The sequence below is a fragment of the Dasypus novemcinctus genome, chromosome 7 (assembly GCF_030445035.2).
Source record: "Dasypus novemcinctus isolate mDasNov1 chromosome 7, mDasNov1.1.hap2, whole genome shotgun sequence".
In the NCBI taxonomy this organism is placed as follows: domain Eukaryota; kingdom Metazoa; phylum Chordata; class Mammalia; order Cingulata; family Dasypodidae; genus Dasypus; species Dasypus novemcinctus.
Window position 1 is genome coordinate 101,264,682 of NC_080679.1, and position 21,613 is coordinate 101,286,294.

At 35.2% G+C, this 21,613-nt stretch overlaps 1 protein-coding gene across 20 annotated transcripts in view; it reads right to left on the reverse strand.

The window, feature by feature from the left end:
• The window catches only part of MBD5 (methyl-CpG binding domain protein 5), a 438,647-nt gene that overhangs the window by 126,133 nt on the left and 290,901 nt on the right, over positions 1-21,613 (reverse strand). For all 20 annotated transcript variants that reach the window (XM_058300948.2, XM_058300950.2, XM_071216443.1 and 17 more), the window contains one exon: positions 1,473-1,591. The gene's annotated coding sequence lies outside the window, so the exon portion shown is untranslated. The remainder of the gene's footprint in view (positions 1-1,472; positions 1,592-21,613) is intronic.

Sequence of the window (21,613 nt, forward strand, 5' to 3'; positions counted from 1 at the left end):
ATGTTTAAAGTCAGTCTATATACTGAAATATTAACTGATGAAATGATAATGTCTGGGATATGTCTCAAAATAATACTGTAATATGAATGAGCCAAGATTAGCCTTGAATTCTTAATTGTTAAGGTAGATTGATATACATGAAGTTTATTATACTATTTGGTGGACTTATCTATGTTTGGAACTTTCCATAATAAAGAATTAAAAAAAGTAAAGAAAATGTATAGACACCAAAACCAGAAGCCATGAGGAAGAAAAAAGATTTCACCTCATAAAAATATTAACTTTACATGGCAAAGATAAAGCAGACACACAAGAAAACAAAACATATACAGAATACATAAAAACAGAATGGGAAGACATAGTTTTAACACATATGATTTACAGAGTTAATATTCTTAATATGTTTCTTGATTCTTTCTTATCAATCAAGGAAAAAAATCAAATATCTTAAGATGAATTTGGCATGGGACATGAATAGGCTATTACACTTCTCTCATGTCAGACATATTTATCTAAAAATAAAAACAGCTAACACTAATATTGACAAAACTTTAAAGAAAGTATCACTCATATTCTAATATACTGTTTGTGGAAGTGCAAATACATGTAGCCTTTCAATATACTCTTTGTTCCACCAATTCCATTTTTAAGAATATACCAAAAGCTAGAATTTCCCAAAGTGTTCAATGGAATGAGGTAAAAGATATAACTGTAAAAACAAAACAAACCAAAATAGGATTCCATGGTCAAATAAGGTTGATTTCCCAACGTACTACTCTACATTAGTATTCTTCAAGATGGTGAATAAGAGACAATGATTTCATGTTATATGCTATGAAACTGTTTCTTCAGAGAGCATGCTTAGGAACTAAGGTTCTGCAACTTTACTTTGGAAACTATCCTAAAAAAAATCAGAAATTATTACAAAGACAATAAGTACAAAGATGCTCCTTCAACTTATGTTTACCATAGAGGAAAACTGGAAACAACTTAATATTCAGTAATAGAAGAGTGGTTACAATTTGTCATATCCATAAACTGGAATATTATACAACTACTCAAAATGGTGATGTGGATAATACTTATTGACGTGAAAAATGCCACAATAATTCTTATGATTTCTTGTCATAATTATAGTAATTATAGACATACATATTATATATAATACACACACATATAGATCAATGAAGTCATAAAAGACATATAACAAAATATAAAGAGTAGTTATATTGAGGTGGTAGGATTATTGTATTTTTATGTATTGTCTTATCTTTTTTTTAAAGATAAATATGTATTAATATTCTAATAAAATAATTTTTAAAAGCAAAGTATTTGAGAGTCTTGCTTGTTTGGAGACATCTGTATTTTAATCTGTAGAAGTCAGATACTTTATTATTTAATAAAAATTAAGTTCAGAGACAAGAAAACTATAATTATGTAAACAACTTATCAAAAGAAAATACAATTCCTACCTTCTGGAGAGAAACTGATGAAAATATAAGTGTTGTGAGATCCAGTAGTATAATGGAGGCAGTAAATCTTCAGATGCTCTATGCCTTTATGAGTCCCTTTAAGGAAGTGCCTCTTTTCTCTGTAACAGATATAATATAGGAACACACATTTTTTAAGGTTGATTTTCAAAATTACATTCTAAGTCTTATATTTTTTTCACTTCTAAATATCTAAACAATAGGTCTCTAGCAAAGAACCAGAGAGGATCAGGGTATTAGTAGCTTCATAATGACACACTGTAGGAAGCAACCTAGTACAAGTGCCAATTTTTAGAAACCACTTAAATCTAGGACTCAATTACTTACTCTTTCATCTCTTCTCTCCACCCTTAATACAATGATAGGTATCAGAAATAAAGGAAATATGATATTCTTTATTTTCATATTTTTATTAATGCATTATGATATTCAATCACTTAAAAAGTATTGATAAAAATGTCAATAAAGTCAGAAACATACAAAATATAAAGAGTAGTTATATCGAGATGGTAGGATTTTTTAAAAAAGATGAACATGTATGATATTCTATTAAAATATTTTTTTAAAAGCAAAATATTTAGGAGCCTTAACTTTGGAGTAATGAAAATTTTTTTAAATCTCTGCTATCTGTCAGACATTGTGCTAGATCCGTTACATCTCCTTTAATCCTCCCCAAAGCTTATTTAACTTAATACTTATTCAAAAATATTTATTTTATACTTAGAAAATGCCAGGCAGTGTGGGAAGCACCACGGATACACTTGTAGCTATTAGTATTCTAAGTTTACAATGAGGCAACTGAGGCTTTGGGATTTGCTCCTCAACAACCTAATTTTAAAGCCACTCTTTCTATTACAACCCAATTAAAATAAGAATTTACCTAGTTCTAAGCCTTACCATCACCACCATCACAAACAACAACAGAAAACAAAATCCAAGCATTTTATGCTAAAATGGAGAAAGCAATATTATTTAGAAAACAATAACTTATTTACATAAAACTTCTTCATGTTTTACATAATCTTTACAATTTGCAATATCACCTAATTTAATCCTCACACAATCCTATGAAAGAGGTGTTAGTATTCCCTGGGGAGATAGTGAGTAGTTACTAAGCTTAAATGTGAATCTAAGGTTTAAAACATGAAAAAGAAAATGAAAAAAATAAAAAAATAAAAAAAAGCATATTAAAATGGAGAAAGCAATAAAGTAGTAAGAATAATAACTCATTTACAAGCAGTCTGATACATATATTTATACATACACATTTTCACATTCACACACCTGCAAGGATTGTGGTATTGTCACAAGCACCTATCAATGTAAGGTAAAGGAGCACCCAGGCACCCAGGCAGAGAAGGGGTCTCTGAAGGAGCTTGTGAATGAGAATTATCCTTAAATGCAGATTGTTTGTGTGGCTATTTGAGATTATTTTATGAATCCCCAAAGAAGAAAGATTATGTTTGTAAACTAGTATATTCCTTGCTGTGAGACCCTTTCCTTGCATTAAAATCAGATGAAATGTCTTTGATTAGATTACCTGTTAAGATAAGGCTTTTAGATTTGACTATGTCAGACCTATTCAGAAGACACATGGGAAGTGAGAGCTCTGTAATTTTTTGATTCTGCTATGTGACAGAACAGGGAAGCCTCAAACAGCTAAAGCCCGGGGGAGAGATGAACCTTTGGAAGAGAGCCTAGACTGATATAGGAGGCCCAGAAAGAAACAAGCCCAATGCCTGGAGAGGACTTCACCTAAGCAGGAAGCCCTAAGAGGTTGGGTCCACTGAACCTCGAAAGGAAAAGGAAGCCAGGGGGCTTGGTGAGAAAGCAGCCTTGAGATCAACTTTTTATGGCCTTGTAACTGTAAGCTTTTACCCCAAATAAATACCCTTTATAAAAGTCTACAGATTTCTAGTGCTTTGCATCCGCAGCCCTTTAGCAGACTGAATACAACTGGACATGGCAGATTTTGTAGACAGAGAAGGCTCCCAGTTTCAAGTGGGGATTACAGATAAACAGTAGCAAACATCACAACTCCTTGCTGTATGGGAAAAGTGATTTATCTTCTTGGTGTCTCAGTTTCCTCTTCTATAAATGGGGATAGGAACAGTACCTAATAGTATTGTTATATAGATTAAACTAACAGGGTTGCTATAAAGATTAATATTCATAAAAGCCCAAAAGTAAATATTATAATAGTGTATTTTTTAAAAAACTAAATACTTAAATAACTGAGTGGGATTATTTATAATAATAGAGAACCTTCACAGAGCATTACTGTTGGCCACATTTTATATCTGTTAACATCTCAAGTAATCCTTACCTCAACCCTGTATGGGAGGTATTATTTTCACCTGGACCCTGCTTTGCCTGCTGGAAAATTGATTTTATTAGTTCTTCAAGGTTTGATTGGGCTGTTAGAAACAAACTCACAAAACCTTCAATTCACAAAACCTAATTTTTGTTGTTCTAAAACGATAGTCAAATGGTTTGGGTAAAACACTGCTTATTGATACCAAGTGTATTCTAAGTGTCCAACCACTTAAAAAATTGCCAGATTGACAAAATTAAAGCAAAGAGAATAGAAACACAAATCAGACCATCCATCAAGCAATAGTATTGTGTTTGTCTACTGTGTTAAAATTTTCTTACTTTTGATATGATACTTTGAGAAGGCACAATATCATCAATGGAGTATTCTTTTTTTTTTTTTTTTTTTTTAAAGATTTATTTATTTAATTTCCCCCCCTCCCTTGGTTGTCTGTTCTTGGTGTCTATTTGCTGCGTCTTGTTTCTTTGTCCGCTTCTGTTGTCGTCAGCGGCACGGGAAGTGTGGGCGGCGCCATTCCTGGGCAGGCTGCTCTTTCTTTTCACGCTGGGCGGCTTTCCTCACGGGCGCACTCCTTGCGCGTGGGGCTCCCCCACGCGGGGGACACCCTTGCGTGGCACGGCACTCCTTGCGCGCATCAGCACTGCGCATGGCCAGCTCCACACGGGTCAAGGAGGTCCGGGGTTTGAACCGCGGACCTCCCACATGGTAGACGGACGCCCTAACCACTGGGCCAAAGTCCGTTTCCCAATGGAGTATTCTTTATAAGAATGTTTAACCTGAACATAAAAATAAAGAAATATTAAGAAAAACTGAAACTAAGGGACATCTTGCAGACAGTTGCCCTGAAGTCTAAAAAACATGTCAGTGATATTTAAGACATAAAAAGGCTGGGAAATTCTTTTAGATGAAAGGAAATTAAATAGATATGAGAACTAAATACAATCCATGATCTTTGATTGGATCATGGATGGGAAAAAAAGACAGCTGTATCTATTGGACAGCTGGGAAATTTTAAATATGGATTTCTTAAATTTCTATCAGTAACAATTAAAATTATCTTAGGTGGTTTATTTCTATAGATAAAATCATTCATTCATGTATTTATTTTCATCATAATTTCTAAAATATCTATTCAGTGTGATAAGCCTGTAGATAAAAATTCCTTCAAGTAAAAGACCCTAAAATATAGACTGCGCTTGGTCAAAAGGGTGACGTGGAGAGCAGTTAAGGATTCCTCTATCTCATTCTGGCAAGTTAGCAAAATAGCTAAACAGCCATCTGTTATATTTAGGGACTAAGACCATCTGCCTACTGAAGTACTGGAGGCTCGGAAGGGAACAATTCAGAATGTTGGAATGGGTCAGTTGCTTTATGCAGCCTTCAGTAAAGTCTTACAAGAAAGAAACAATTCATGGTGGAAGTGGCATGTCAGGAAGCAAAGAAGGGAAAATTTCTTTGTAAAAGAACTTTCTATCTGTGGCTAAGAATCAGTTAATCTGGAGCCTAGCAGCAATGAAGAAGTCAAATTACAAATGTCTTATAATTGTCGTTTATTTATTTTTTGAGTAGGTTATTTTCATACAATAGAATTTTAAAGATATAGAAGGGCAGTGAAAAATCTTTCTCCCAGTCTTGTTCCCCAACCTTCTGTATCCACTCCTTGGAGGCAACCCGATACCAGTCTCATGTATCCTTCCAGAGATGTTCAAAGCACTGGCATATTTCCACTTATGTTTTCACAGATGGAGCAGCTTATACCCAGTATTCTATACCTCACTGTTTTCACTTAATGTTTAGTCAACTGATCATATTAATACACACAGAACACCTTATTTTTATTTTGTTGAATGAAACTCATATCATAAAAATCTAAGAGTTGACAAGAATGCAAATGGATATAACCAAATTCTATGATATAAAGTTCATAACATAAAAAAACATAGAGCCTGGTGACCACTCTGAGCATACACAGGTGCCTGCATTCCTCTTTAGGGCTCGTCTTGCTCAGGGGCCTGCTTGAGACTTGTTGCAGGGGAACTGGGCCCTGGGAAGCTGCCTTCAGGGAAGCAAGGAGTTGCTCCTACAGAGCCAGAACCGAGGCCGGGCACCTGCCCCAGACATGGAATGCATAACTGTTGACGGGCCAGGGGCTTCTACAAGCACACCTGTTGGCATTTGAGAATGCAGCAGCAGTGTTGAAGACGGCACCTGTATTCCCAGTGTGACTTCCCGGTTCCAGAGAGAACAGAGTAGACTTTCTTCTCAAAGATTTGTGTTTGGTTGTTTTGACTTGTGGCTCCTTGAAGGATTCCTGTAAAGAGGCTGCCTTTATTTCACTTGACTCAGAACTCTTCCAAGATAAAGGTGACTACCTGAGAGGCATTTTTCAAATATATTTAAAGTCAAAAGTATTAACCACTGCTACCTGGGGCAAGGAATAACAGTTGAGGCAAACGTTATACACCAAAAAGTCTGGAGAGAAAGGTTAGAGATTTAAAAGCTTTGAAGAATTAGGGCTTTTAAAAGCTCCCCACTTACTACCATGAATCCATAAGGCCATAGGCATACCCAGAGTGGGGCACATGCTTAGAAAAGACCTGAGAAGGCCCTCACTTTTGACTGACCTTGAGGCTCTGCACAAATAGCAAGTAAAGCTAAGACAGCAACTAAAGCTAAACTGAGTATCAATTTAAGTATCAAAAGAGTGCCCAAACACACATACAAAGCCCACTAGCAAAGACTGGGAAGTTGTTATTGTTGCTGCCCTTGTTTTCCAGTTCCAAGTCTTTTATGGAGATCGTCCAATCACTAGCTGATCATTGAGCTAACCAAACAGAAACAACAGTGGCCACACAAAACAAAGGATACAGACTTAACAGAATTACCTCAGAAAAGTCACTGAACAAACAACAGCCACCACAACAGGCAACAACAACAAAGTAAGGAGTGAGAAGAATCTAATTCCAGAGTTTACACATTTGTAACATTCAGAAGGCCCAGTTTTTAACAAAGAATTACAAGGCAGGCAAATGAGAAAGTATGGGTAATACACTGGAAAAAAAGAAAACAGAAACTCTTACTGTGAAAGCCCAAGCATTAGAATCAGAACATGATGTCTCCTATGATCGTGGAGCTAAAGAAAAGCTGAGAAAATGAGATAGCCAACTTCCTGCTCTCAACCCCCCTTCCCCAGCTCCTGTCCTCCCTCTCTGAAAAGTAATAATAGCAGAAAGCATTGTGCACATTCATGTCCCCTTCTCCACCTCTGAGCTCTCATTTCTTATTAATACAAAAACCATATAACCCTGCCTTTCCTAATTCCCCAAAAACTCACTTCTTGATCTAAACACTGAAATTTCTATAATTGCTACCCACCAAATCCCAGTATCCTGTCCCTCTTGATGCCCTGCAAAATATCAAGCCTACAAATATTCACCTCTTACAGAACAGATGAGGAATGTGAAACTTAAATGGATATTGAAAAAGTAAAAAGTTTGTGGAAGTGCTGACTGAAATTTGATAGTTTGTTCAAGAAAGTGTGTTTTGTCCTAAAATAAGATGGCTGATTTTCATAAAGCAGAATGGAAGTATGTAAGACAAAACTTGAATGCATATGGCAGGTTGAAGAAGGCATTGTAGGAGATAACATTAAGGAAATGTATTCAGTAAAGAAACAACCTCTCCACCTGGGAAGAAAGAAGCAAATGCTTTGACTCATAATCATCTGATTTAACCCACCTCCACTTAAAAAGCAGTTCTACAGCTGCATAAAAGGGCTGGCCATTGAAGACTGCTATGGGTGCTGGATAACAATAAATTATTATTATTATTATCATTAAAAAAAAAGAAAATGAGATAAAGGAACTTAGATGATTGCTACATGAATGTGCCACAGAGTTAAAAGCCATGTTGAAATAAACCAAAGATGGACTGGTGGAGCTAAACAAAGCACTAACAGAAATAAATAATGTACCAGGGAGTATTAACAAATCTGAGCCAACAAGAAAACAAATGAACAAACCTGAATTTAGATCCACTGAGGGCACCCAATCTGATAACAAAAAGACTGAAGAAGGCTGCACACAGCCTAAGAAACTTGTGAGACACCATCAAGCATACCAACATACATATTCATAGGAGTCCCAGAAGGAGAAGAGAGAAGGAATGGGGTCAAAAGAATATATGAAGAAATAATGGTTGAAAGTTTCCCAAATTTGATGAAAGACATGAATCTACACATCCAAGAAGCTCAATGAACCTCAAGTATAAACTCAAGGAGATTCATGCCAAAACATATTCTAATCAAGCTGTCAAAATTCAGAGAATTCTGAAAGAAGCAAGAAAGAAGCGTTTTGTTAGGTACATGAAATCATTGATAAGATAAACACCTGATTATTCACCTGAAACTATGGAGGCCAGAAGGAGGTGGTGTGGCATATTCTAAACTTTGAAAGACAACAACTGCCAACTAAGAATACTATGCCCAGCAATTCTATCCTTTTAAAAAAATGAAGAATTTAATATATTCCCAGAACAACAAAAATTGTGAGAATTTGTTGCTGGTAAACCTGTCCTCTAAAAAATACTAAAGGGAGTCCTTTAGCCTGAAATGAAAGGACACTAGAGGGTAACTGAGTCCAAAGAAATAAAATACATTGGTAAAGTTAGCTACATATATAAATATAAAAGGCAGCATTAATGTATTTCTGGTCAGTACTTCTTTTTTCTCTATCTGATTAAAATGAAAGATATATGAAAGAATAAATCAATGTCAGTAGATACACAACATATAAAGATATAATTTGTGACAACAGGAGGGCTGGGGAAAAGATCATTTTTTGTATAACAAGAAGGTAGCAATGGAAGAATTGACCAACAAAAATATGAACTAGAAAGCAAATAGCAAATGGCAATCTAACTCGTTCCTTATCAGTAATTACATTAGGTGTAAATCAACTAGACTCTAATTAAAAGGCAGAGATCAGCAGAATGGATTAAAGAAACTGTGAGTCAACTGTTGTTGTATATGAGACTCACCTGTGCACCAAAGACAAAATGCATTGAAAACGAAAGTAGGAAAAAAGATATTCCATGCAAACTGAAAGAGAACTGGAATTGTCATCCTAATATCAAACAAGATAGGCCATAAGGCAAAAATTGCTATAAGAGGTGACTGGATGTAGCTCAAGTGGTTTAACACCTGCTTCTATGTTCAAAGTCCCAGGTTCAATCCCAAGTACCTCCTAAAAAGAACAAACAAATGAAAAAAATATCGCTATAAGAATAAAGGACACTATAGAGAGAGAAAAGGGTCAATCCATCAATAAGATATAACATTTAGCAACATATACGTACTTATCAATAGAGTCCCAATATATATATAGCAAAAATGATAAGTGAAGGGAAAAATAACAAATGTGGTGATATTTGTACAACTTTGAGAATGTGCTGGAAGTCATTGAATTATACACTTTAAAATAGTTAAATGGTGAAATTTATGTTATGTGAATTTTACCTCAATAAAAAGAAGTTATTCTCACATACTCAGAAAATCATAGAATGCCAGAGGAAATAGCCAAATTCTATGGTATAGAGTCCATACCATGACAACTTCTCTGATTCTTGGACATTCATCTGCAAAACAGTGAAGCTAAAAATTAACTCATATATGAAAGGAGTAAGAAAATGTAACCTGTAGAGCACATTGTTTGGCTCATGGCTGGAGGACCTACTTGTTCTCTCTAGAATTTAAACTGTGTTGTCTAATTTTTGATTGGGAAAATTTGATCATCTTATTATATATTCTGATAATAAATAATTGTACTCTGTAATATATGGCTCCTAGCTATTGTTCCCAGGCCTACTGAGTAATAAACAGCCCCATATTGTGTGGCAGAAGCAGCTCTATGCCATAATAAAAGCATTTAAATATAAATATATATGATAAACAGCAGTTTCCTCAAATTTTACTTTTTGAGGAGGTATTATGAGACTGAGTATAGGGATTGAATATTGTAAATTACTATTTTCTTCAAATAGCAATTATCTTTTCTATTTTAAAGGTATCTATCTCAAATCTAACAAATGTTAAAAGGAAGCAACCATAGTAGAGAGCAAAAATCAATAGTACTTATTTCTGGTTAAAGATTGTAGACTTAACATACACATTTAATTCAATCCCCTTCCAAAATCCAACCAAATTGAGTATAATATTAAATATTTTATTAAAAAGTATAAACCAACAAGGAAAAAGAGAATGGGAGATGAATGATATTTACCAAATTTGGAAGCTAGAAACAAGAAGTATTGGTAACTGATTTAGCAGACCCAAGAAAGATGAATCCTGAACGAGCAGAGGGTAAAGCCAGGATGCAATTTAATTCCCACTACCAATTTTCCAAAAAACCAGGGAACTGGTGGCACCCAGTCCTTATGAAAGTGAAATAAAGGTGGGAATAAGAGCAAGCCTGGTTAGAAGTCTATTTTGCATCCCCTCACAACTGAGCAAATGCCCCTTCATTTCTTACCATAGCAGAAGATTAAATATTTAGTCTTTGTGGAGTGGGCAAAACAGAAGTTTCCCTGACTGGGGAATTTTGTAGTGGAGAGTACTCTACTGAAAATAGGGGAATTTAGTGAAATTTTAGACTCTGAATATTGAGAGTCATAGCCATGCTGGCAGCCAATTTTATAGCCTCTAGGTAGAAAACAGGAACATTTTTCTTAGGTGAATCTAATTGACCAAAAAAGAAAAATGTTCAATAAAATGATACTAAACAAAACAGCATAGTCAAATCTAAAGAATCTACAGTCATGAAGCCACAGTTATGTGTTATTTAGGCACTGTCATCACCTACTATTTTAAATATGAGCTGAGAAAGGAGGACAACCAGGAAAGCTTCAAATAGGAAATAGCTTAAAACACACAGAAATAAAATTTAAAAGAAAATTATCTTCAAAGAGATGAGAAAAAGACTGCATTCATGAAACAAGAAGAGATTGCTTTAAAAAAAGAACATTCTAGGAACAAGAGAGTGCTCTGGGGAAATAAAATTATGAGAGTGGAAATAAAAACCTCAATAGAAAGGTTGGAAGATTTCTTGGAAAGTAGAGTAAAAAAAGAATAAGAAGAAAAAAAAAAAAAAAAGAAAAAAAGGAGAGTAAGGATAAGAAAATTAGAGTCCAGTTTCCCACATATGAAGCCCCAGGTTTAATTTCTGGCCCCAATACCTCAAGAAATAAATAAATAAAAATAAAGGGAGAAAAATAAATTAAAGAAATAATCCATGAAAAATTTCCTGAATTACAGAACATGAATTTGAATGAAAGGGCCCACTGAGTGTCTAGTCAAATGAATGCAAATAGATCCCCCCAAAACAGATACATGTCAAAATAAAAGAAAAAATCAGTAAAATATAAGCATGTTAGAGAGATTCTTCTTAATAAATACCAAAAGAAACAGCTAACGTAATTGAAAGTGCTTACTTCTGGGGATCGGAAAATGGTACAAGGAAGTGTAGAGTAGGAGACTGCTTTTTGTTGTAATAATTCTTATAGGACCACTTAAAAAATAACAACAATCATTTGCATATATAATTTCAATAAATATAAAACAAGGAAACAAAAAAAGAATGAAAGTAATCTAAAACTGATCCATGGAAACTTCTGAGAGGTTTACAAATCCTAAATGTGGCACACATGAATTGCTGTGCTATATAACCTTCTGGGGTAAATTCTGGAAAACACGTATTGCATCGGATAAACACATCATATGGCAGTCAACAAATGGCAGATATCCTAACATCACTACTTTAATCAATTTCCCTCTCAGTCAGCTGCAATAGGTCATGATAAACAAAAGCAGACACTGTAGGGTTAAGGGCATGGGTTCTAGACTTCCTACCTCAAATCATGGCTCCATCTTTTTCAAGTTGTACAATCTAGGAAAAGATATTAACCCCTTTTTCATTAAGCTTCCTCACCTGTAAAATCCTTATTTCATAGGGATGTCATGTATATTAAATGATGTGTGTTATTTTTAGTATCTTCAAATTCCTAACTTTAGATTATAAAGATCATGTCCACTGTACCTCCCAGCCTATGCTGGGGTTATAAGTGCAGTGATATTGGTGAAGGGTGGGGAAGGACAATGTTCTGCCCTGCAACCAAATGAGTCCTAATTCTTACCTACCTTAAGGTGTTATCTCCATTATTTTTAGGATCAACTGAAATAATAAATATGAAAATACTTGGTAAACCCAAAGCAGTATGCAATGCTAACAATTATTATTTCTAATAAAATAAATCCAACTTCTCCACAAATCAAGCTATGCTTTGTAACAGTTATAACTAATTTTCACAAAAATCAAAGTACCCTACAAAATTTTTGCATATTGGATATTATTTGTGAATATGTAGTTAGTATAAGAACATAAGAAATGTTCAAATCATTCCAGTTCATACTTCTGACAGCAACTCACATGCTTCCTAGTCATCAAACTAAAGAGGTTAGGCTAGTAATCCCCAAATCTCTATTTTATGCTTTGATATTTATTGTTGTATGCTTCATAAACTTGTCTGAACAATTCTGAAAATATGCATCCTGTACTAAATAGCTGTAAGTTAAATTTTATCAGGCTAAATTAGTAAAGTCCGGAGTAGTACTCTTTCATTATTTCTAAAAAAAAAAAACAAGCAGTCATTAGAGAGAAAGTGATAAAATGTACCCCATCCAGATGAAAGCTGATTTAATAAACTTATAAAATAAAGTACTCTGTAGTCAGAATAACCATCAGAAATAAATGGATATTCTAAATGAGCTCAGCAGTTTTAAAAATGCGTTTATTTTCTTAAATAAATCTATTTCTTCATGTATACAGGATTAATTTGACTGGCAATTCTTTTCTTTCTGGCTAAAGCAGAGGTAAACTTCAGTTCAACTTCTGTCTCATTTCCCAGGAACTGAGAAATACATGCTGTTTTACTGTATTTGTTCCATCTGATATTATCTTGGGCTTATCTACAGATTAGACTACCTTAGTTTAAGGATCAGATAATCAAATAATGAGGCTGAATTTTGGTCTCACTCTCCATTATCATCACCTAATGGAAACAATGAATATAATGATGAGAAAATCAACATGAGCATAAATGTTCATGAAAAACATCAAAGAAATGGAACATGGCATAGGAGTGTTAAGAAGGTTTGACTCTCCCACAAAAGCAACAACAAAAAGCTGTCCAAAGGACAGCTTTGGGGATCTGCAGACCAGAAGAGTATTGCACATCCTCTAGGAGGGTGAGGGACAGAGACGAAGAAGCTGAAATGAAAATCATGAATTACTAGCCCCCATGGCTGGGCACAGCATCCACACCCCACTCTCAAGGCAAAGAGTGTGGATAAAATCTGCAGCTAAGTGAGAGGGGAACAGATGTCTTTCTCCCTGCAAAGAGGGAGGGAGCAGCAGAGGGCAGAGAGTGGTTTCTCTTCAGTGAGTTTGGCCAGCAGAGCCTGCTTTGAACCTAGGCTCTGGCCAGACCAGAATCACAGGCAAGTGGAGGTCGCAAGAGACATTTCCATGGAAAAATTTGCTGATGTGCACCATCTGTTGGCCGGGTGGGAAAATGCAAGGATAAAAAACACTTGGAATATCTCTTCCTAGACTCTTTGGATTGGATCTGCACCCCATCAGTGAGTCCCTGGTCTTGCCTTGTTACCTTAGGTTTAGGCTTAAAAGACTTAAAGTAGGGAAGCGGACTTGGCCCAGCGCTTCAGGCGTCCGTCTACCACATGGGAGGTCTGCGGTTCAAACCCCGGGCCACCTTGACCCATGTGGTGCTGGCCCGTGTGCAGTGCTGATGTGAGCAAGGAGTGCCATGCCACGTAGGGGTGTCCCTGCATAGGGGAGCCCCATGCGCAAGGAGTGCACCCCATAAGGAGAGTCGCCGAGCACGAAAGAAAGTGCAGCCTGCCCAGGAATGGCACCGCATACACAGAGAGCTGACACAACAAGGTGACGCGACAAAAAGAAACACAGATTCCCGTGCCGCTGACAACAAGAGAAGCGGACAAAAAAGAACAAGTAGCCAATAGACACAGAGAACAGACAACTGGGGTGGGGGAGAAGGGGAGAGAAATAAATAAATCTTAAAAAAAAAAAAAAAGACTTAAGTTGAACCAAAAATAAAAGAGGAGTCATGTAAATGCAATACCTTCCCCTCAGTGTGAGACATGACTAGTGGGGATGAGCCTCCCTGGTGTTCAGGGATTACCACCAAGCACTTACTGGTAATGTAACCTTGAACAAAAGGGGGGAAATGGTAAAGACAAATGAGTTTAAATTGTTAAGAGGCTTCAAAGGAAGTTGGGAGGTCATCAGAAGGGTCACACTTATACACGTCTCAACAGGATCTCATAGACAGCCAAAGTAGATACTACCTCAGGTAGTGGTGCTCCTGAAGGCTAGAAAGACACCCAGGTCCTATGGTCATGGCAGATGGTTCCAGAGTTTGGAGCCTTGCCAGTGGGCCCTACTTAGGAATTTGTGTTCCCAAGAGTGATTTGGACTCAGTGGAATTGGACTCAGATGTGACATCTCTGTACATGATTCTTCTGTCCCTTTTATTGAACCTGTGGTTGGTGTTGGGTTTGGTGTATGTCCAGGAGACTTGGCCTATCTATGTGCCAGCTGGGCCCTAAACCTCAGCAGAGTTGCAACACCTACTCTCCAGTTCATTGGACTTACCCAGATCAGCTAAAAGGGAGGTGAGGATGGCCAACCACCACACCAAGGAACTGAGAGTCTACAACTGCAAGCAGGAGAATCCCATCCATCAGCCATGTGGGATTGAAGTCTCCTCTCAATTAAGAGGTGGATTGGGCATCACCATGCCAGAGTCCTCTGGAATGGGTAATAAAATATGGACTAGAGTGATTTACTGATATTCTACTATAGAATTATTGTGACTCTAGCAATGGAAGAAATTATATCATTGTTGTGGAGACAGTAGCCACTGGAGTTGCTGAAAGCAGGGAGAGGGAAAAAGAGGTTTAATATGGGGGTATTTTCAGGACCTGGAGTCGTCCTCAGTGATGTTGCAGGGAAAGATGCAGGACATCATATATCCCACCATAACCCACTGAATGGACTGGGAGACAGTGTAAACTACTACTAAACTACTAATCCAGGCTGTGTAGCAGTGATCCAAAATATATTCATCAAATGCAATGAATGTGCCACACTAATGAAAGAAGTTGTTGGGGTGTAGGGAGTGGGGCATATGGGAATCTCCCATATTTTTTTAAGGTAACATTTTCTGTGATCTATGTATCTTTTAAAAATAAATAAAAAATATACTACAAAACCAAAGCAAAACACAAAAACAAAAAAAATAAAACAAAACAAAAAAAAAGAAGAGCCGTGAAACAAAAGTACTAAGCAAGAGGGAAAAATTGACTGTCAGAGTAAATTCACCAGCCTATTCAGATGGATTCACATCAGTTAAAAAACTACAAGCAATATTAAGAAACAGGAAGAGATGACCAAAGGTACAAACTGAAAATCCTGATAAGACACAAAGTATTTAAGACAACTTATCGATCATAATCACACAAATCTCCAAAATCAATTCAAATAGTTGAAGGAAAATATGATTAAAGAGATAAAGGATATTAAGAAGATACTTGGTGACCATAAAGAACAATTTGAAAGCCTAAAAAGAAAAGTAACACAGCTTATGGGAATGAAAACACAATGGATGAGATGAAAAATGCATTAGAGGCATATAAAAACTGATTGAATTCATAGGACAGAATAGTGAATTGGAGGACTAAGCATCTGAACTTAAAAAAAAAAAAAAAAAAAAAGCGGGACCAGGATAACTAACAAATGGATGATGATGGATAATGGATAACACCCATCCCAAAAAACAGAGTATCTACAACCGAAAGCAAGACAGTTTCATCTATGTGCCCCTCTCAGTCAGAAACAGAATAGGCATCGTCATCACCAAATCCTCAAGATTAGGGGAATGAACAAACATAAGGGGGGAATGCAACTATGGACTTACTATTATGCTAGTAATGGAAGAATTATATCATTGATATAAAGGCAGTGGCCAGAAGAGGTTCTGAGGGGAGGGAGAGGGAAAAATAGGTGTAACATGTTGCATTTTTGGGACATTGGTTGTCCTGCATGACTCTGCAATGACAGATAAAGGCCATTATACATTTTATCAAAACCTATAAAATTGTACAGTACAAAGTGCAAACTGTAATGTAAATTATAGTCCAGGGTTAGTAGCTGTAGTAGTTTATTATTATTGATGAATTCCAAAAAGAAATATTGGATTATGCTTGTAATATGATCTGTACCTGGGCATGACTGAGTTATGATTAGGGCATTGAGTCCCCACCCCTTGGTGGTTGGGAACTCACAGATGAAAGTCACGACAAAGAACAGAGTTCAGGGTTTCTAATGTTGGAGTTTTGATGTTGGAGTTTGATGCTGAAGACTTAAGCTGGATCCCTGGGAAGTAAGCTCATAGAGGAAAGATAAACCAGCCCCAGGAAGAAAGGAACCTTGAACCTAGAGAAAAGCAATCCCCAGGAATGTAGGAACCCAGGAAGCCTGAATCCTCATAGATATCAGCAGCCTTCTTGCTCCAAATAGACTTTCGTGACGGAAGTAACTTATGCTTTAAGGCCTGGTATCTACCCCAAATAAATACCCTTTATAAAACCCAACCAATTTCTGCTATTCTGCATCAGTACCCCTTTGGCTGCCTAATATAGTAGCATTGCTCCAATATGTGTTAATCAATTGTAACAAATGTACCACACTAATGAAAGATGTTGTTAATGAGGAAAAATGTGGGAGGGGGAGAAGATGGAGTATTTGGGAATCCCTTATACTTTTGTGTAACATTATGTATCTGTTATAGTTCATGAGAGAACATCCTCATATTTGTTCTGTTAACACAGTCCATCTTCCACCACAGGATTCACTTTGTTACACAGTCCTTTGCTTTGTAAAATCATTCACAGTATACACTCAGTGACTCTCATTTTCATCAGAGTTGTGCTGTCCTCACCTCAGTCAATTTTAGAACACTTTCATTACTCCAAAAGGAAATATGCCACTTCCCCTTATATACCCCTATTGTTGTCCCTAAGAATTTAATATACAGCATCCTGTCTTGATAAAAACACTCCAAAAGATAAGAATAGGAGAAAGCTTGCTCAACATGGTAAAGTGCATATATGAAAAACCCACATATGTAGCATTGTATTTAACAGTGAAAGCCTGAAAGCTTTCCTGCTTCCATTGGGAATAAGACAAGGATACCCGCTGTCACCTCTGTTATTCAATATTGTGCTAGAAGTTCTAGCTAGAGCAGTTAGGCAAGAAAAAGAAATAAAAGGTGCCCAAAATAGGAAATGAATAAATAAACTTTTGCTATTTGCTAATGATATGATCCTATATCTAGAAAATCCCCCAAAATCCAAAACAAAGCTACTGGAACTAATAGATGAGTTCAGCAAAGTGGCAGGATACAAGATTAATATTCAAAAATCAGTATTGTATTGTATTTTTCTATAACCCTTTCTTATGCATACTTATTAATTAAAATATCCTATCTGGATCAATAGTGATTTAGAATGACTACTGTTGAAAAGGATTTTGAGTTTTTCTGCCTCATAAAATTATGAGTTGGCATATTGCTATGTGCTGTAACTCATTCCAATAAGATGTGAAGAATTCCCAAATAGGAATATGATTATCCAGAAAGAATTATGGCTTAAATGGAAATTAAATAACTAAACCAATAATTTATTTCATTCTTAGAGATTATGTCCAATAGTTAGAGCTATAATATAAAAATTAGAATTATGTTATAAGTTAATTTCTATTATATTAGAATTATTATTTACATTTATATTTATTAGCATTGATTATAATAAATCTAACCTGGCCTTGCACTCTTTTAAAACTTGTAATTTCTTTCAATCTATTTTTTTTATTTATTTTACAATTTAACAATATATGTCATTTAAATAGCTAAAAAAAAAAAAAGCCACTGATAATACACTTTGAACAGATCATATGGCATGCGAATATATCTCAATAAAACTGCTTAATAAACAAATAAATAATTGTGCAAGAATAGCCAAAAATAGAAGCTATGTACAGCAGGGGAAAGAGACTGAGAGGGGAGGAATTTCCTTGTTAGTCTGTTTTTATTATTGAAATAATAAAAACGCTTTAATAATGGCTAAAGTGATGAATGCTTAACTATGTGATTATAACAAATACCATCGATTGTACACTTTGGATACACTGTATGCTTTATTAATATGTTATCAATAAAATTGATTTTTTAAGAATCAGTATTGTTTCTATATACTCCTGATGAGTAATCTGAAGAGGAAGTCAGAAAAAAATCTACTTACAGTAGCAACTAAAAGAATCAATTATTTAGTAGTAAACTTAACCAAGGACATAAAGGGTCTGTAATCAGAAAGTATGAAATGTTGCTAAAAGAAACCAAAGAAGATCTAAATAAATGGAAGAACTTTCTGTGTTCATGAATTGGAAGAATAAGTATTGTTAAGATGTCAATTCTACCCCAATGAATTTACAAATTGAATGCAATCCTCAATAAAAATCTCATTATCAAATTTATTTGAAAGGGTAAGGGAACTTGCAATAGGCAGAAATGTCTTTAAAAAGAAGAACAAAGTCAGAGGCCTCTCACTTTCTGACTTCAAAGCATATTACTTAGCTACAGTGGTAAAAATAGCATGGTACTGGCATAAAGGCAGACCAATGGAACTGGAGCTCAGAAATAGACTCTCATATCTATGATCAAGTTATTTTTGACAAGGCTGTGAATACCAGCTGGGCCAGAACAGTCTATTCAATATATGGTGCTGAGAGATTGGGATATCCATATCCAAAAGATTGAAAGAGGGGGAGTAGATATAGCTTAAGTAGTTGAGTGCCCGCTTCCCATATATGAGGTCCTGGGTTCAATCACTGCTACCTCTTAAAAAAAGATTGAAAGAGGACCTCTATCTCACATTTTACACAAAAATGAACTCAAAATGCATTAAGGACCTAAATATAAAAGCTACAACCATAAAACTCCTAGAAGAAAATGTAGGGCTTTATCTTTAAGATCTTGTAGTAGGCAGTAGTTTCTTAAATCTTACACCCAAAGCATGAGCAATGAATGAAAAAATAGATAAATGGGACACTTTTGTTCTTCAAAAGACTTTGACAAGAAAGTAAAAAGGCAGCCAAGGCAGCCTATTCAATGGGAGAAAATATTTGCAAGTCATATATCCGATAATGATTTCATATCCATGTTATATAAAGAGATCATACAACCTAATGACACAAAGACAAGCAATCCAATTTAAAAATGGACAAAAACTGAAATAGATATTTTTCCAAAGAGGAAATGCAAATGGACAAAAAGCACTTGAAAAAAATGCTCAACATCATTAGCTGTTCCCTAAGGAAATGTAGATCAAAACTACGAGATACTACTTCTCACTTTATAGAATGACCATTCTTAAAAAACAAAGCAAAACTACAAGTGCTGGATTGGATGTGGAGAAATGAGAACACTCCTTCACTGTTGGTGTGAATGTAGAATGGTGCAGCCTCTGTGTAGGACAGTTTGGCTGTACCTCAAGAAGCTGAATACAGAACTGTTATTTGATCCAACAGTCTCCTTTCTAGGAACATATTCAGAAGTAGTGAAAGCAAGGACTTGAACTAACATTTGCATACTGATTCATAAGTGCTATAATATGGAACCAGATCAAGTGTCCATCAATCAATAAATGGGTAAACAAATGTGGTATATATAATACATACAATGGAATACTATTCAGCTGTAAGAAGAAATGAAATCATGATGCATATGATAACATGGATGAACCTTGAGGACATGATGTTGAATGAAATAAGCCAGACACAAAAGGACAAATATTGTATGGTTTCACTAATATGAACTAAATACAATGAGTAAACTCTAGAGTATAGATTAATAGGTGATATAATGGGAGCTGATGCTTAACGTACATAGAATTTTTAATAAGGTATATTGTAAAATTATAGATATGAATAGAGTTGATGGTAACACATCATAGTAAGTATAACTAACACTGCTTATTTATAAATGTGACTGTGCCTGAAAGGGGTAGTCTGTGAATAGAAAAGTCAACTGAAAAGAAGGTAAAGAGTAATGTAGGGACTGTTAGTGCTTTCTGTGATAGATGAAGATTGTGGTTAATAGTATAAATATACGGATGGTCTTTTACAAAGTGTTATAAATACGGTGATACATGGAAAAATTAAAACTAATGTAACTTACAGATGTTAGTTAACAGTAATATTGTACTATTTTAGCAGCAATGGCAAAAAAGAAATTATTTCTAAGGGACAACACTTCTAAGGGACAACAATATCAGTTCTAAGGGACAACAATAGGGGGATATAAGGAAGTGTAGGATTTTCCCTTTTGGAATAATGAAAACATTCTAAAATTGAGGTGATGACAGCACAATTCTATGATGAAAATGAGAGCCACTTAGTATATACTTTGGATGGGCTACTGTACCAAGCATGGGACTTAAAAACACAGTGAATCCTGTGGTGGAAGATAGACAGTGTTTAATAGAACAAATATAAGAATGCTTTCTCATTAACTTGAACTGATATATAATACTAAATACAGGGTGTTAATAATCAGGTGGGTTGGGGAAAAAGTTCACCAAATTTAAGATATGGGTTATAGTAGTAATATCTTGAGGATGCTCTTTCATGGTTTGTAGCAAATGTTTCACAATGCAATGTTGGTGGTGGGGTGATGTATGGGAGTCCTGTATGATGATACGTATATTTTGTAAGTGCACAACTTTTACTATACAATTATTGTTTATTTATGTTCATGTATGAATGATATACTTCAATAAAATTATTAAATGAGGAAAATTGAGCTCTAAAGCATTTTAAGGAAAAATGTTGAAACAAGGATGATATTTTCTAATTAAAAAGAAATTATAGTATCAGGGTCATAAGTAAATGTTTAATGCCAATTCAAAATGTTATTATACTGAATATTAGTCAGAAAACATAGGAAAATATTTAAATTACAGTTTAATAAAACCAACAACTGTTTTTAAGAAACCAGAGTTACAAACTTGGATTATAAGAAGACTGGTATTTTAATAAATATATCTTTAATTAGTTTTCTCTTTCAAAATGGTCACCTTGGTTGGGCATAAACCAAGCTCCTAAATGCAGGACCCATTCAAAACATCTTTGGAATTTATCTTTTGTAATTGTCTTTAGAATTGGCTTTTGTACCACATAAGATCCCTTCTTGTTTTTGACCTAAAAAGGCATACACAAATTTTAATTTTGAAATAACTTCAAACATACAGGACAATTGTAAAAATAATACAAAACCCTTACAGAGAAGTCCAACATAACCCCTCCCCACCACCCAGATACACAAATCTATCAATTTTAGCATTTAGCCATTTTTCTCTTTCTCTTTTCTCTCTCTAAACATTTGAGAGAAGGTTGTGTACATCTTGTTCCTTGACAACATAATACTTCCATGTATATTTCCTAGGAACAAATATATACACTTCACGAAACCACCTTAAATACATTTATCAAGGTCAAGAAATTTAACGTTGATATCAAGCTTTCAGTATATATTCTGATTTTTAATATGTCCCAATGTCCTTCAGACATTTTCTCCTCTG